We start from the raw sequence: 16,348 nt of genomic DNA, 5'->3' as shown, positions 1-16,348 counted from the left end.
AGGCCTTTTCTGACCACTGAAGCTCTCTTTGCTCCTGGCTCAGCAGACAGGAGTGTGATCCCCCGTCAGCAGCCCTTAAAGAATGACTGATGTAAGCTGGGATCCACATATCCCACCTGCATCATCCCTTACGTAGGAGAGCTTTGAAACACTTGTTCTGCAAAGGCTCCGAAGTGGCTTGAGGGGTACGCGGTTAGCTCCAGTAGCCCATGGGTTTGCTGGCTTGACCACAATCTCTCTTTTCACTTCATTTTTTTTTTCCCCTCTGTCATTCCCCCTCTCCTCTGCCAGTATTTACTACATTTCCCAACTAAACTACATGTACCTGGTCTAGCAGTCTGCATTCAAAGGAACCCAAACTAAAACAGTTATGCTTTACAATTCAGGTTGTCTAGTTATCATCTTCATTTAAATTTCTGCAACGAGTCCTTCAGGATTGAAGCTCACTCAAAACAGTTATTCATATTCTTGAAGGTTATCATCAGGCTCCCGATAAACGCCCCAATTCCCTGAACTATTGTTCCTATGGTACAGTTTCCAGGTCCATCACGTCCCCTTCCTTCACGTGCTTTCATTTATCATTCTCGAGCAAGTTTGGACAGATAAGCCTGGAATGTAATAGGACATTTATCATCATTAGTTTGGTCTTAGTGCAGCTAAATGACACAGATGATTACTACCCAGTTACAAAGTGTGTTGCAGACTGCTCTTGATTATAGAGGTTCTACCACCTAAACCAGGTTAGTTATAAATCCAATGTAATTAACTAATATGTATATCATCCTAAATAAAGTTTTGGAAAAGTTAGAGAGACACATGGAATATGTTTAAGGAAGTAAATTTGATTCATCAAGGAAGGTGAGGGGTCTGTTGTCTTGCAAATAAACAAACTGACTTGTATATTATCTGTCAACTAAATGCAACATGGAGCCAGATCACTTCAGGGTGCTAGACTTTGGCTTATTGCTATATTCTAGTTATTAGGAGCCATTGCAGAAATTTAAATGGGGATGATGACCTGAACTGCATTAGGAGCTGTCTATTGCATTCCAAAATATTAGTAAACATGGTATTTACTAATTTACATTGTAAATTGCATCAACCCATGATATAGTTAAAATTATTCACTGCTTAACTCTGTCTGCCAAAAAGCAAGTCATAACAAAAGGCAAAGTACTATGTCAAATTTTCATTAAGCTTCTAGTTCCCCTAATTAACACAAGAAACTGCTTCCCTTCTCATTTGTCCAAATTCCTCTGTGGGGTTGGAGATGGGCCATTCATGGGAGGGAGAGCCATGGTAGGTGGCCTGGAGACAGACTAAATGTTAACACGCAGGGAAGTCAGAGGAAAACTGAGATGAGAAAGAGAAGGGATTTTCTTAAAGAAACCATTGTAGAGTACCAGGTCCCAGGGACAGTGGTCATGTATTAACTATAGAAGTAAAGAAGTTCAAATCAGATAGATCCAGGACACATCAGAATAGAGTGGGAATCAGGACTCTAAAGGCAGAATAAGCATTAGAGACCTGCTTCTTTGTATCTCTGGCTATGCAAACACTGGGTGAATTTAATAGCTGAAAAAATCTTCAGCATTATCTTCCTATATGCAATTTAATCTATACCTAATTTTTACTGTACCTCAGTATCTCACAAAAATAGATTACACTTGCTGGGGTTCTTAATCTAAAACAGAATTTAGGGAGTCTAGATATTTAGATGGGGGGAAATTGCATCCTTATTTTCACTAACCTCTGAAAGTTATCATTTCCTTCCATTATGCCTGTGACAAGCAACAAAATCACAGTGGTACTGGGGAATTCAGGGCTTCACTAGGCCACACTAGTCTATGGCACACTAAATTTAAGCACACCAACTATAGTAAACCTTAGTGGGAAACCATGGCCCCAGGCTTTAGGTAGGATGCAGGTTTTAGAACCAATATGTTGTTTAATAAGACAAACTACAAAAACACTGATTTCAGTCAGTATTCAGGAGTTATTTCTTCTGACTTTCTAACCATGTGATAGTCATATTCAAATTCTATTTTAAAATTTTTTAAATATGCAAAGATATAGCCCTGGAACTTGATCTAACTGGTTTTTAGCTACTCCACCCACTATAATCCAACCTTAACCCTATGAGTCTCTTAATACCTCAGTCACAATTCCTTTAGTAACAGCATAAAGCATCATTTGTCCAACTTCCTAAAATGGATGCCCTTCATTGTTAGAGCTTTTTCTTTGGTTCTTTGGCGAGTGTGAAACCTGGGCCGTCTCAGCAATGAGCTCCATTCATGAAGTGAGTCTTGGGGAATCTCAAGTTAGTTTCAGTGCCCAGAAAGATCTAGTGTGTGTCTTCTATTTCCCCCTGAGAAGTTTGTAAAAATTAGCTGAAGTGACAGGATCACTTCAGTTATTGTATGTCTCTGATTTTTTTTTTTTAGTGATAAAATTCATTAGCACTCAATACATACAGCTTTTTGTGAAGGTCATGGGAGATCTGGGTGATGAAATGGTTGAAGAACAATAGCCTATATGGCTTTTCAGGAGTATCAAGTAACACTAATTGATCTTACCTTCGAATTCCAACATGTAACTAAAAATTTAGCCACAGTGAAAAACTATGAAAGGGGTAAAGCATTATTTTTAAGAATCAGAATCTGAATAAAAACTTTAGAGAGAGTAGTGAGGGGCAAGGTAGAGCAGTGTTCTGGGGGAATCCTAGGATCCTGTAGTGCCCAAAGAGGTAGGAAAGAGAGAAGATACACAGCAGAAATGTTAGGAGTGAAAAATCCAACTTTGATACATCACTGTTCTGCAGAAGGCCAATCATGCAGGCAGAAAGTTAAAGTAATCATCTCTCTCCTGGTTTAAGCAAGCAGGTTTCCTCTAAAGACGCATCATGTTAGTTTTCATAAGTTACTTCAGTGTGGTTACATGGTAATACATTGGCTCCACAGCTGGCTTTGCTGCTGCTAGATGTTATGGATTACCCTGTATTTCGACCAGGTAATAATAGAGCTCCCCTCAGCACCCTACATGTGGTTAATGAGATAAGAAGATAAAATGCCTCACCTGCTGCAACAGTCCTGGAAATGGAATTAATAAGAGAGCCAAAGAAGGAGAGTGGGAAAGACTAAGGAAGAGAGAGAGAGAGAGAGAGAGAACCCTTGCAGCAACTTCCATGTACTATACTAAGCTGCCTATTGGCCTTGACATCTAATGATCTTGCTTGTGAATGTGTTAATGCCTTCTGAATTAGTGCACAAAGACCAGCCAATTAAAGAGAGGCTATATATTCCTAAAATAATGACCATGCACACTGGAAAATTTTACCTGACTATAGGACTGTAATCTAATTGGGGTAAAAACCTGATCCTTACTACTCCATATTTAAGCAAAATAAATTGATGTTAATTTTTTTTTTTTTTTTAAATCCCAGCTGTGAGATTGCATTGAAGGGAATTTCTCTTGATGCAGAGCTTAGACAAGCTACCCTGGGCTGTGGGCATTCATATTTTGGTTTGTTAGAATTTCAGAGAATGAAGCCAGTGAACACCACTAGACTAGAGTTGCTAGTTCTGTGTTCATGGAAGAGTGCAGCCCAAATAGGAGGAATTATTTTGTTTAATGGTTAAGAAGTCTTTGCATGAGAATGGCAATCAATGCATGGGTTCTTGTGTGGCAGGGAAAGGGTGGGGGGTTTGCTCTTCTTACATTTCTTCTAACTCAGACTGTCTCACCCTCTTCAATATGCCAGTCCCATTCCAAGAAGTTGCAATTTTAATTGGTAGAATTATGCAACTATACAGCATGTTTAATAGTGGGCAAAATCACTGTCCTTTAAAACCCCTCTGCTCTTCCTCTCTCCTGGGCTGTGGGTAGGGTGCATTCATCACTGTGAGCATGGAGGCCAGCTGGGGGTACAATGAAAGTAAGAATAAAAGAAGAGCCTAAGCCGCATGCTCCAAACCAGTTCTAACACAGAGATCTACTTTGGAATAAGAAATTTAAGAAAAGTCTAGATTCTTGGGAGTTTTTTAAAGTCAATCTGACATACTACATGTTTCATTGATTTGCTTACTAGAATGTAAGCTCTACAACACATTTCTTTTGCTTTTTTCAAAATATTTCTAGCACCTAAGACAGTGCCTGGCATAAACTTGATAATCAATGAAAAACTTTTAATAAATGATACCTGATTTCCAGTCACATTATACTTTATCTGTACATCTACCTTAGAAATCTTACAGAAAAACAACAAAATATCAAAAGAAGATTTACGTATATCTGGGTCACCTGACTATATATTATCACTTCCAGGTAACCCAAACCTAAGCTATACCATTAATACTTGTTTTTACTAAAATTGGGTAGGATTGAAAATCAATGCTATGTTATGATGTTGAAAGGTGAGGGAAAATCTTTAATATGAACTAAATGTAAAAATTTTATATGTGGCTCAATTATATTTGACTTAGTGAATAAACTTTAATAATGAAGATGGTGCATCGCAATCCAAGATAGATGGAGTACAAATACTTCCAGGTAGCAAAGCACCCTTTAGCAGAAGTTCTACAAAGAAGACCTTTCCTCTAGCTGAGTCCTACAAGTATTATAATCAAGTCAGTTTATTTTTATGATTTTTAAGGATATGTAAAATTTATGGAGACTAGAATACATTTTCATTACAAAAGAGAAAATGGATGATCTTCAGCTATATTTCATTTCTAAAGGGAATTCTTTCTTTTTTAAAGATACATAAAAGAAAATGTTATTTTCTCTTATAAAAATGCCCCTTGCTTATAAGTTTTAGATTAAAGTCTTTCAATTATAATCTAAAAATTAAATATTCGGCTTAACATCAATAGGCAATTCTTTGCAGCTGTGTATATGTGTGTGTGTGTTGTGTTTTGTAATGCATTGTCATTGGAGCCAGAAAAGGATTCTTCTAGTGATGTCTCTATCTGTTTTCTTAAATATGACAACTATAAGATAATTTTACAATAAAAGTGCTTTCATTTTGTTAGTTTCTCAAACAACAAAGAGTCAATATTGCCCCAATTTTGCCAACAAAAAGGCTAATAATATAGTCGAAGTTACTGTTTTACTATCTGCTAGTGGAATGGAATTACTCTTTCTTAGTGATATTATATTATAGTATTTCTGAGACATGATATACTTTCTTACATATTATATATTTTTGTAATTATATCAACCCAAAGTATTTCTTGGACTGCATTCTTTGTCCCTCTGTATATTTGCCATTGCTCAATCTTATTTTGGCCTTATGTGTCCAAAGTATATTGAAGGACTATATAAGATTCAGCATACAAAATTCCCTTCTGGATATATTGCTGAGAGGGCATTGCAGATATATTTCTCTCTTTTGCGGAGTATCTACTTGTAAAAATTCCACGGGAGATGCTGCTATGGGTTCAGTACCAAAGAGAGCTCTAATTCTGAGCAACTGGCATTCTTTACACATTCAAACTCTGTATCTTTAATACTGATAACACCATTATTCTGAATGGTAATAAATTCAGAGCCAAATTTTGGCTGCATTAGTACAGGGACTTGTGGTTTGCATTTAGTGTATTTGCCCAAACTCTGTGTTCCACACAGCACTCAAAATTAGTAATTGAAATTTTAAAATTCTATCTTTGAAATAGTTAAGATAGTCTTCAAACATTTCTGGTTGGCTATAATTTAATAATTATAGGTTTCATCCATAAGGGCAAATGCAGTGATCTTCAACTTCATTTATCAATAATGGACCTCAATTAAGGAAACAAAAATAAATGAGAAAAAATATAATGAGAGATAGATAGAAAGTGAAGAGGTTAGCCAAAGAACATATATGTATCACCCATGGACAGTGTGGTGAAGGCCAGGGGCTGGGGGGGGGCAGGTGGAGGTGGGCATAGGGGGCATGGGGAATGGGAGGCATCTGTAATAGTGTCGACAATAAAAGAAAAGAAAAGAAAGGAAAGGAAAGGAAAGGAAAGGAAAGGAAAGGAAAGGAAAGGAAAGGAAAGGAAAGGAAAGGAAAGGAAAGGAAAGGAAAGGAAAGGAAAGGAAAGGAAAGGAAAGGAAAGGAAAGGAAAGGAAAGGAAAGGAAAGGAAAGGAAAGGAAAGGAAAGGAAAGGAAAGGAAAGGAAAGGAAAGGAAAGGAAAGGAAAGGAAAGGAAAGGAAGAAAAGAAAAAAGAAAAGAAAAGAAAAAAAAGAAAAGAAAAGAAAAGAAAAGAAAAGAAAAGAAAAGAAAAGAAAAGAAAAGAAAAGAAAAGAAAAGAAAAGAAAAGAAAAGAAAAGAAAAGAAAAGAAAAGAAAAAAAGAAAAGAAAAGAAAGAAGAAAAGAAAATTGGTGGACTTATCTAAGAGTTTCAATATTTGAATTATGGAATTTCAAAAACAGAAATAAAGTGGGGGAAAAAGAGATAAACTAGCACTCTGATCATTTGAAAACAGGACTGATTTCTTCTTAATAGGTACCTTCTAGAGTTTTCAGGCTCACATGCTCACTCTCAAGAGCAAATATAAAAGCCATGATATAAATAGTTGATAAATAATGGGGAGCTCAATGGGCCTCATTGAGTTTATACCTCCAGTGTCATTTCTCCACCCATTCTCCATTCATTCGTTCTTCCTGCAAGACCAAAATTTGTTTCCCTTTTCATTTTTGTCATTCAAACTAGCACTCATTCTATCTCTTGGGGAGGGATGGAGGAGATGGTAGGAGTGGTTCTCATCACTCTTAAATCTGACTGCAAAGTGTGGATCCATCTCCAAAATTCTTCACCCTTTCCTCACAGTCCTTAAAAGCAAGCACTCAGGCAAGCCCATTTGGTTTTAAGACATGTCATATCGATAAGCAGACCCAGACAGGCATACTCAAATTACAGTCATGGAGAGAGCTTTCATAATTTTTGTTTCTCATATTCTATTTCCTATTTCTCTCTTTTTTAAATATACCTGGAAAACTGCACCATTAAAAATAAAATAAAATGGATGAAATACTAAAGGTTTAATCTTTTAGAAATTGGTAGTTACTTTCTCTCCAAGCCCTTGATTGTAAGCAGCCAACATGTGCCAGGGAGAACTCACTCTCTATGGCTGCCTGTCAATGGCCTTTCTCCTCTTATTTCCATGGAAACTAAAGGAGTTTTGATAGAATAAAGCAAGGGAAAGTTTTCATACAGTCCTTTCTCTCCTCTTGTTAACAGAAGAGCAGTACCCAACCTCTGTGCTGCCCCAAGAATTGTCAGGCCAAGGAGAATAATACATTTTGTTACCTCTCAAGCATCTTTTTTTCTAATTCAATTTACACTCCATGAGAAAAGACAAACAGACAATTCAGAATGGTATTTTTTTTAGTTTCTCTTCAATGCTTTCAATAATCTCAAATGTTCTAGCCCTTTATCACCAGACAAAGTGATGCAAAACCTAGAATTCTATGCTTATAAATAAACTCTAAACATTTTAAGGGAAAATATTAATCTCAATACACACCTGCCAACAATTTCAAGATGATATTTCTTCGGGTGCCTTGGCCTGCAATTAACTTCAGAGCCTCTTCAATGTTGAGATGAAAAACAGCTTTTTCCTCTATGAGGACAGGCTTGATACTGGTCACAGATGGTTAATGTCCAAATTTAGGTGAAAAAAATCTTGCTTCTCTCTATTTAATCTTCCAAACCAAACAATTTTCTGTTTTGGCTTCTCGTTAGAGCTGCACAGATAAAATGCAAACAGTCACACTCTTTTACCAAACTCCTTCGACGATTCCATTGAGGTATCACTCTTTTAGTCTTTCATCAAACATTGCTGTGTCCCTACTATGTGCCAGGTAGGAGACTTATTAAATAAAATTGACAGCATTTTGCCTTATAGAGCTTACAACCTAGAAAAGAATCCAACCAATCAATAAAACCAAAATTACATAATTAGAGATCAAAACAGGTGACCAGACTAAAGCTTCAAAAGAAAGTGCTATAAAAGGTTATGGTTGGAGCTAAGTAAGGCAATGAGGAAACATCATTGACTAATTATGAAGGACAAGAAAATGCCAGCATTTGAAGTACTAGAGAAAGGGACTTCTAGGAAGAGAACATAGAAAATCTTAAAGCAGAGAAGAGATTGATTTGAGGAATTGAAAGGATTCTCTGGGTGCTGAAAGCAATAAATGAGGAAAGATAAATTCAGAGAGACAGACCAACACTACATCATGCACAGCCTAGTAGACCATGGTAAGAGGGTAGATTTTAGTCTAACTGAAAGATAATGAAACTTTGGACAAGTTGAGTAGCAATAAAGTTGGAGAGAAATAGATTCCTGTGGAATACATAGGACTTACTGGTGAAGGTAAAAGAAAAGGTAAGTAAGGATGACTCCCAACACCTGGTTCTGTAAGTGGATAGGATCATTTTCTGGATGGGGAAGGCTGTGAAAGAAATAGACTTAGAAAAGAAAGCCATGGACTCAATCATAAAGATTTTTAGTTTAAGATGCTGAGAGACATTTACATGGAGATTTAGTGATATATACAAGATGAGAGCTCAGAGACATGCTCTTGGCTATAGATGGCTGTTTTGGAGTCATCAAGAGCCTTGGGGATTAAAAAAATCTGTAAGGAAGAAAGTACAGAAAAAGAGAACATCTTCCTAAGATATGGGCCTGAAGATCATCAACATAGGAATACTTTTTCAGAGAGGAGTTATACTGAGAAACAAACAACAAAATAGGAGTAAATTTCAAAATGGAGAAAGGAGTTAACTGTGCCAAATAAAATGAGCATGAAAGTGTCTGTCTGCTGTATTTACTTGACAAGAGTAGTCTCAATAGGGTGTTAATAACAGAAGCCGAACTGGGATACAAAGAGTAATTTGAAAGTGAGGAATCAGAGGCAGAGCAGTTAGACAACTTTTGAAATGTAAATAAAATAGTTAAAGTAGTTAAGTAGGGGAAATAAAGTAGTTAAAATGTAATATGCATATATGCATAACCCAGGGACACAAACTATAGTGTGGTGTAGGCCTGGGGGGGTGCAGGGTGGAGTGGGTAAATGGAGGGGAAAAAGAATAAATGTAATACTTTTGACAATAAAGGTAAATTTTTAAAAAGTAATGAAAGACGATGGAGGGTTGTTTTGCTTAGTTTTGTAATTAAAATTCTAGATCAGGTTTATCTGGTGATGGCAATAATGCAGAGGCAGAGATGAAAAAAAGTGTGAGTATTTTTTAAAAAAAGCAGAGATCTTGACAAAGTGAGAGCTCTTGGGGTCCAGAAGTCATTAGCCTTCAAGATGATTTTCTGGTGGGAGAGGGATCGAAGGGACGTTAGATAAAGATGCAGATTCATGTAAGATTTTCTCTTGGGAAAATGACAGAGTTTAGAGCTGTTGGTTCTTTTTTCCCAATATTATTGAATGAATTTGGAGGAGGGAGCAGAAATGATGAACAATCATTGCACAGAGTAGAGGACAAGCTTAGTGAAGAAATCCTGGGGAATGAATGCTGAATGCTCGCTTGGGGCTGGTGATTTAAACTTTAAGTCAGCTAGTTTACATGTTTTTTTCCAGAAGGCATACCTGCAAAGGGAATAGGTATAAAAAAAAATTAGTTGACTAGGGTTCATCTAGGATTGGAGTTTGTCAGCGAGAATAGAAAAAGACTGGGAAGTAGAGAAAAGTTGTAGGGGAATGATTACAATGATAAACCTTAAGCTACACAAAGAAAAAATGAAGATCAGCAAGAGGCTTTTACCCAGAGGGCCCCGATAGCAGATATTTTTATAAAGTCAAAAAATTTTACCAATGCTTCAATTTGAGGTCTCTGTTTGTAAAGGTGATAGTGCATCTTGTTAAAGAGAGGTTCAATGCTTCTTGCCATAGTATAAACGCTTAAGAGTGAATGGAAAGGCGTTGTGATGTCAAGTGCCCAAAGAAGTGGACTGTGCTCAAGAGTGTCTGCTGCTTTCATCTCCATATTTGCCTTTGTCTAATCTCCTTCATAGCACCAGGACTGCTTGCCACGTTTCTAAAACCCCCTTGTCAATTGAGTTCCTCATGGTTTTGTCAGTGGAGGGCAATAGCAGGAGATTTGAAATGAGGGAGAAGAAAAAATGCCTTTTTCCCCCTTCTTCTGGCCAGTTCTCCCGCAGCAGCACTGGCATCCACAGGCATCTGAGAGTAGCTCTAGAGGACTGCGGGCTCCAGCTGTGTTGGTGGCAGTTCAGCGGGAGTCCAGCCTCCTGGATGAGTCTAACTCAGGGATGTCAGTGTGGTTCCAACTGCAGCAGGAGCAGCAGAAGCAGCAGCAGCACCTCCAGCGAAGGGTGGCTCCATCTTAGGATCACTTAGCAGCTTCAGATCTTGTGTTTTTTAAAAAAAAAAAATCTCTTTTTTTTTTCCAGTTCCCATCTATTTCTTCCATTTGCTTTCCAAGAGTTTCTACAACTTTTAACCAGTTCCCTGAATTAAATCCTCTCTGCTTGAAATGTCTTGAGACATTTCCGATTTCCTAATCAGATACGGCTTGATAAAGAGTAAGGAAGAATGGGACCAAGAGATGAGTGGAAATAATTAGGACTGTGGCCAAAATCCAGATGTCATATCAAATCCAGAAAAATGAGAAGATGCACATACCAGAGTTCAGGACAAGCTGAGATCTCCCAAATATGTCACATGCACATAGACCTATAAGTTCATAAAGTGTGGCACCATCGGACAGGAGAATGCCCTTCAGTTACCACCTCACTATCCAGCAATGTCCTAAGATTTATAGGGCCAATAGTTCTTGAAAATACTTTAAAGTTTCTAAATTTCATGAAAAGATAAATATAAGAAATGCTAGATATTATACATGTAATTCCTGTTTCTTGTTTATTTTCAAAGCACATTGGTGAATTAAAGGTTCTAGAATATCTTGAAGTAATAAATCTATTTAACTTCATCTAGTCTAAATGTTTCCTACATAATATATGATGAGAATATAAATACTCATAAGTACATGAATATAAATAGTGTATATACTGTATAGAGTATATAAATATATAATGAGCATATAAATATAAAATATCAGTATATAAATATATCTATCTCTATCTGTGTCTCTTTCCTATGTCTATCTCTCCTCCTTTTCTCATAACACCTAGTAACATCCCATTTAACACCCCGTAAAACAAGTATTCTGCTGAATGCACTTTGGGAAACTCTGCTGTGAGGGAAGCTGCCCATCTGGTCCGTCTATTCTGGACTCTAAAATCTCAACTACAGTTGGCAGTGCAACACACTTTGACCAAATATCTATATATAAAAATGTTCTAGAAACTTTGAAGGCAGCAAAAAGATTAGTGGGAATGATTAAACCAACACAGTGAAATAAATAATTTCCAGTTTAATAGTTCATTCCATCCTAAATATGCACGTGTGGGTTTACACACACACATACTCACACAAACAGCAAACTCTGCAGTAAGCTGTGAGTTCTGATTTCATGACCCTCGTCCATAAAACGATTAGTGACACAGTTGTCTAATGAATGACTGAATGAATAAATGACCTAGAAACTGAGGCACTCCTCAAGCTAAGTAGACAAGCTGTTCTTTAAATCATACTCTATTGTACTTTCATTGATCTTTTCACTTAGTAAACACCTATTGTGTCCTTACTATGTGCCAGGTCCAGCGAGATGTTGGGAAAATAAAGATAAATAGAACAAAGCCCCAGCCTTCAAGGAGTTCAGGTTCAGAGAGAGGGAAAGGCAAGCATGTAAAGAGGTGGGGGTGCAAGTAGTGTGCCTTGGAAAGGGCCTTTTGTACAGTGGCAGGAATAACGCCAGGTGCCTAGCACAGCTCTCCCTGTGTATGTGCGTGCGGCAGTGTGAAAGGGAGGAGAGGAGAAGACGCGTGTGCAGGTAGGGGTGTGAGAGGGGCTTTCTCAATGCTGTTTGCAGTGGCAAATGCCAAACCAGGTAGGAGCAAGAAAACCATCTCAGGGAGCTGCTACGTTAGCGTGCCAGGTAGGGATAGAAACCGGGAAGTTAGGATGAGAAAAGGGGCTGAGCATTATAGAGGGGACCCTGAATTTTGAAAGGGGGCATGTTTCCTGCACAGTTCCCACCTTTAACAGAGGACGTAGCTTAAATTAAACAAATGAATGCTTTGTGAAAGGATTTCCGATTTCAGCAATAGGCACCTCTCCTACCTGCCCCCACCCCATCCAAGACACACCAGGCAAACCCTCACTTACCTCTTGTGCATGATTGTCAGACTCAGGGCTCCAAGAGTGAGAAGAGAACAGAGAGGGTGAGGAAGCTGTGAGAAGGAAAAGCATCATATCATATAAACTATTCTCTGAAAGGCATAGCTTTCTTTTGTATTTCTCGTGTAAATTGTTCTCCCTTCTCTGCCCCTTAGACCCACCCCTAGCCAGCTTGTTCAAATATTTCTGATGTTATCTGATGTTCCCCTCTTACTTCTTGCTAATGGAGCAGAAGGCATTTTGTACTCTACTTAAGGAATACAAAGGAAATTTAAAAGTTTATAAAAACTAATTTTAATAGACAATTTAATATAAATATTCATATTCATATTAAATCATGCAGAAAGTAGACACAAAATTTCTCATTATTAGATAATGATTCCTGAATTTCCCACATTTGGGTCAGATTCCTAAAATCGTGTTTATTTCCAGCATAGTGTCTCAGATATTGAATTTATGATGAACAGAGATCATCTTAGACATATGGATGAATAAATAGGTAGATTTCATGAAAGTAACTCAGCAAAATCTTTCTGTAACAACCTTGTTGACCTGAATCAATGGCCATTTCTGGAAGACCCATGAAATTTAGAGTTTTGACAAATTAAGAATTTCCCCAAAAAGGAACAATTTTCTATAATATGGTCCCTATAAAGATGTTGGTAATTAACCACGAGTAATCATGAGTATGGGTTCTGATTTGTATTATGTAAATGCTGAAAGGGGCTTTAGAGATTATCTAGTTCACCTTTTTTTTTAATTTGACATATGAGCTAGTAAGGGCCAGAAAGATGAGTCCCCTTCTGAGGATCATTAGCAGTATACAAATCTGAACTCATGTTTCAGTCCCTTACGGATTATAACAGGCTGCCTCATATATTCTTCGGAGGTGTCATACTGTTGATACGATATATCACTTCAGACTACAAAGCAACAATCAGACCCCCTAATCCCACTTATTTTTTATACAAATATTACCATTTCAATGTGTGGCTTTCTCATTTTGCTGAGAGGTTTTTCTTCCCCACCCACCCCCTCCTTAAATCAGGCAAAGAGACAAGTAACTGACTTCATTTCTCAAAAATGTAACCCACAAGTGCATAATTCTTCCTGTCAGATTTCCTTTTCTGTAAGTTGGTGAGTTTATTGTGGTAGCACTCAAAAGGCTGAGCCTGAAAAGTTCTATAACATATGGCATACATTTAACATGGCTTGTGAATTAAAAATAACAGCCTGCCATCTGCCTCTGCAAGTTGATTTTATCAAAGTCTAAATGAGAATCTCAAAGATGTGAATGTTGTCAATTATAATAAGAAGTACTCAGGTTCAATAGTAAGTGACCAATCTATGATTCCCTGCCCTCCCCACCCCCCCCACCCCACCCCCCGCCAATGGACTGAAGTTACCGATTCCTTCCCCTCCTCAAGTTAAAAGAGCTGCCCAGTTTTCAATCTACAGAATCTTTTGGTCACCATTACATCTTATGTCTTTCCTATCTCCCACCCCCCCCAAAAAAACACCTTTGTCACAAATTTAGCTTTCAAAGCTATCCTTCTCTAGGAATATATTATGTGGATTTCTTTTCTGAGGTTAGTACCTCCTAAATAATTGATTACAGTTTATAAATCTTTACTCCTTATAATATTTAATTTCTTTTCTCCTAAAATTGAGATTTTACTAAGTAATAATAGATGTTAGAAGGAGGGAGTTGATGATTTTTCATCATAATAACATTCTCACATCTTGTAGAAATTTCTGAAAATGATCTAAAGTACTATACTCTCTGTCAGAAGCTCACACATCAATTTAGTTGGATTAGCATTTATCAAGCAACTACACCAGGACTATCCCTGGGGAGGGAATGATCGGGTAAAGGCTTTAAGGCAATTTCTGCTTTCAGGAATTTATGTCATGGTTGAAATAAGGCTTATACCTGAGAAACTATTTGAGATGAAGCCTGTCTTTGTACAGCCAAGTGCTCACCTGAGTATACTGACAATAAATACAATAAGCATCACGAGAAGAGGGAGCTCTCCTCCTGAGCCCCTCTTATTCTTTATTTAAGGGCAAGAGGCTTAACCTATACAGATTTCCATTTTATTATTGTGTAAACTTACTTTACAGAACAATCGAAAGCAAAATTATATGAAGTGCTAAATTTGTAAGCATTGTATAAAAACTAAAGGGACAATCATAGATAACATAAAATGAGCCAGTAAGTAGCCTAAAATGCTCAAGCCTCAAGACTAATTTGTTTTAAATTTAACTAGAAAAGCTGTATAGAGACTTATAATTTCTTGACTGAAGATTGAAAAATCAATAAATAAAACTACAATACAGAAATTCCATGAATCAAGAGTCATGAATGTGAACATTAAGGAGTAAATTTTGCAATGAAAAGTGGGTATTTTCTGAGCATGAAAGTCAGAGTTATCTGGCCAGCTCATGCAGGTGGCACAGGGTACATACAAACTTAGTTGGGGCCATTTGCATAGGCTACAATATGAGTATTATATTAGTTTTTTAGGGCTGCTACAACCAATCACTACAAACGTGGTAGCTTAAGACAACAGAAATTTAGTCTTTCACTGTCTGGAAGCCAGAAGTCAAAATCAAGGTGTTGGCAGAGCCACGCTTCCCCTGAAAGCCCTACCAGAGAATATTTCCTTACCTCTTGAAGCTTCTGGTGGCTCCTGGCATTCTAGTTCCTCACTCAAGGCATCCAGGCTAGGGCAACGTAACTCAACCTCTGTCTCCATCTTCACATGGCCTTCTTCCTTGTGTGTGTCAAATCTCCTTCTTCTATAAGGATACAATTACTCATCTCATTTCTAGATCCTTAACTCAATTACCTCTTGAAAGACACCATTTCCAAATAAAGTCACATTAAGATGCTTGGGTTAGGACATGGACATATCTTTTAGAGAGACACAGCACAACTCACTATAAGTATGCAAGTTTCTTTTGCTTCTAAATTACAGTTTACTAGATTACAAATCTACTTTTCATACTAATTTACTAAATTAAAAATATGATTTCCTAGGAAGCAGGAATTGACTTAGTTTAATGACCACAGTTATTGATAGTTCAAAAGGAATTTCAGAATGTAATCCAGGGTCTAGGAAGAACTAATGTGAGTTGGTTCTACCGTTTTTAGTGTTAAACCTTAAACATCTTTCTGATTATAAATCTGCTTCCAACTCTAGGAGAAGATGTCTCAATAAGCTGGTAATCATGGATGTCAAGAGAAAGATACATCTAAATGTTAAGAATAATATGTTCATTAAGCATCCCCCCCACACTCAGACCCAGAAAATCATTCATATCTTATTCCTTCAAAGGCAATACATTTTTATCTAATTAAGGCAAGTTTTTGTGCAAGAATGCATGCTCAAAATTCCATTAATGAGAATGCAAGAGAAGAACCCAAATGATGAAGTGTGAACAATTTTAAAGTGAAAACTCACACTACAGGAATGCCCACAAATCAAATAAATCAATGTAAGTAATCAATCATCTTAATGAAAGCCTATGGTTAGCAGGTGTAAATGCCACTGTGATCTCTTACTATTACAAGAAAAATCCCTGATTCTGGACATGAACAATTCACTGTGATTACATACAAATCAACTGCAATAGCATGTACTTAATGGATGCATAATTGAAGTTGATTGAACAGCTACAGTTTCCTTGTTTATCTTTCAAATATAGAGGAGAGCAATAGGGATTTTTCCACCAGTAATTAGATGCTTTTTCCCTAAGATGCATCAATAGCTGTTTCAAACAAAACACTGCCTTCCATTCAAATCACCACATTTGAGTGATAAAGGAAAACAGAAGATAAGGGTAATAAAATGGTTCTTGAAATAGAAAAAAAACTCCAAATGTAAGCCCAAGTTCTAAGACCTTCGCATCTAATCAAAACAAGAATTCATTCCATGGTCAAGATGAAATTGTCAATCTTATGAATAATATGGCTCTTGTCAACTATGATAGGCCATGCCTAATACTTCTTATTTTTGTAGACTTTGGGTTGTGGCTAGGGCAACACTGGACTGACCATTATGCAGGTAATTGTTCCTCTACTT

The sequence above is a fragment of the Miniopterus schreibersii genome (genome assembly GCF_964146895.1).
Source record: "Miniopterus schreibersii genome assembly, chromosome: 11".
Lineage (NCBI taxonomy): Eukaryota > Metazoa > Chordata > Mammalia > Chiroptera > Miniopteridae > Miniopterus > Miniopterus schreibersii.
Note: the sequence above shows the minus strand (reverse complement) of the source record.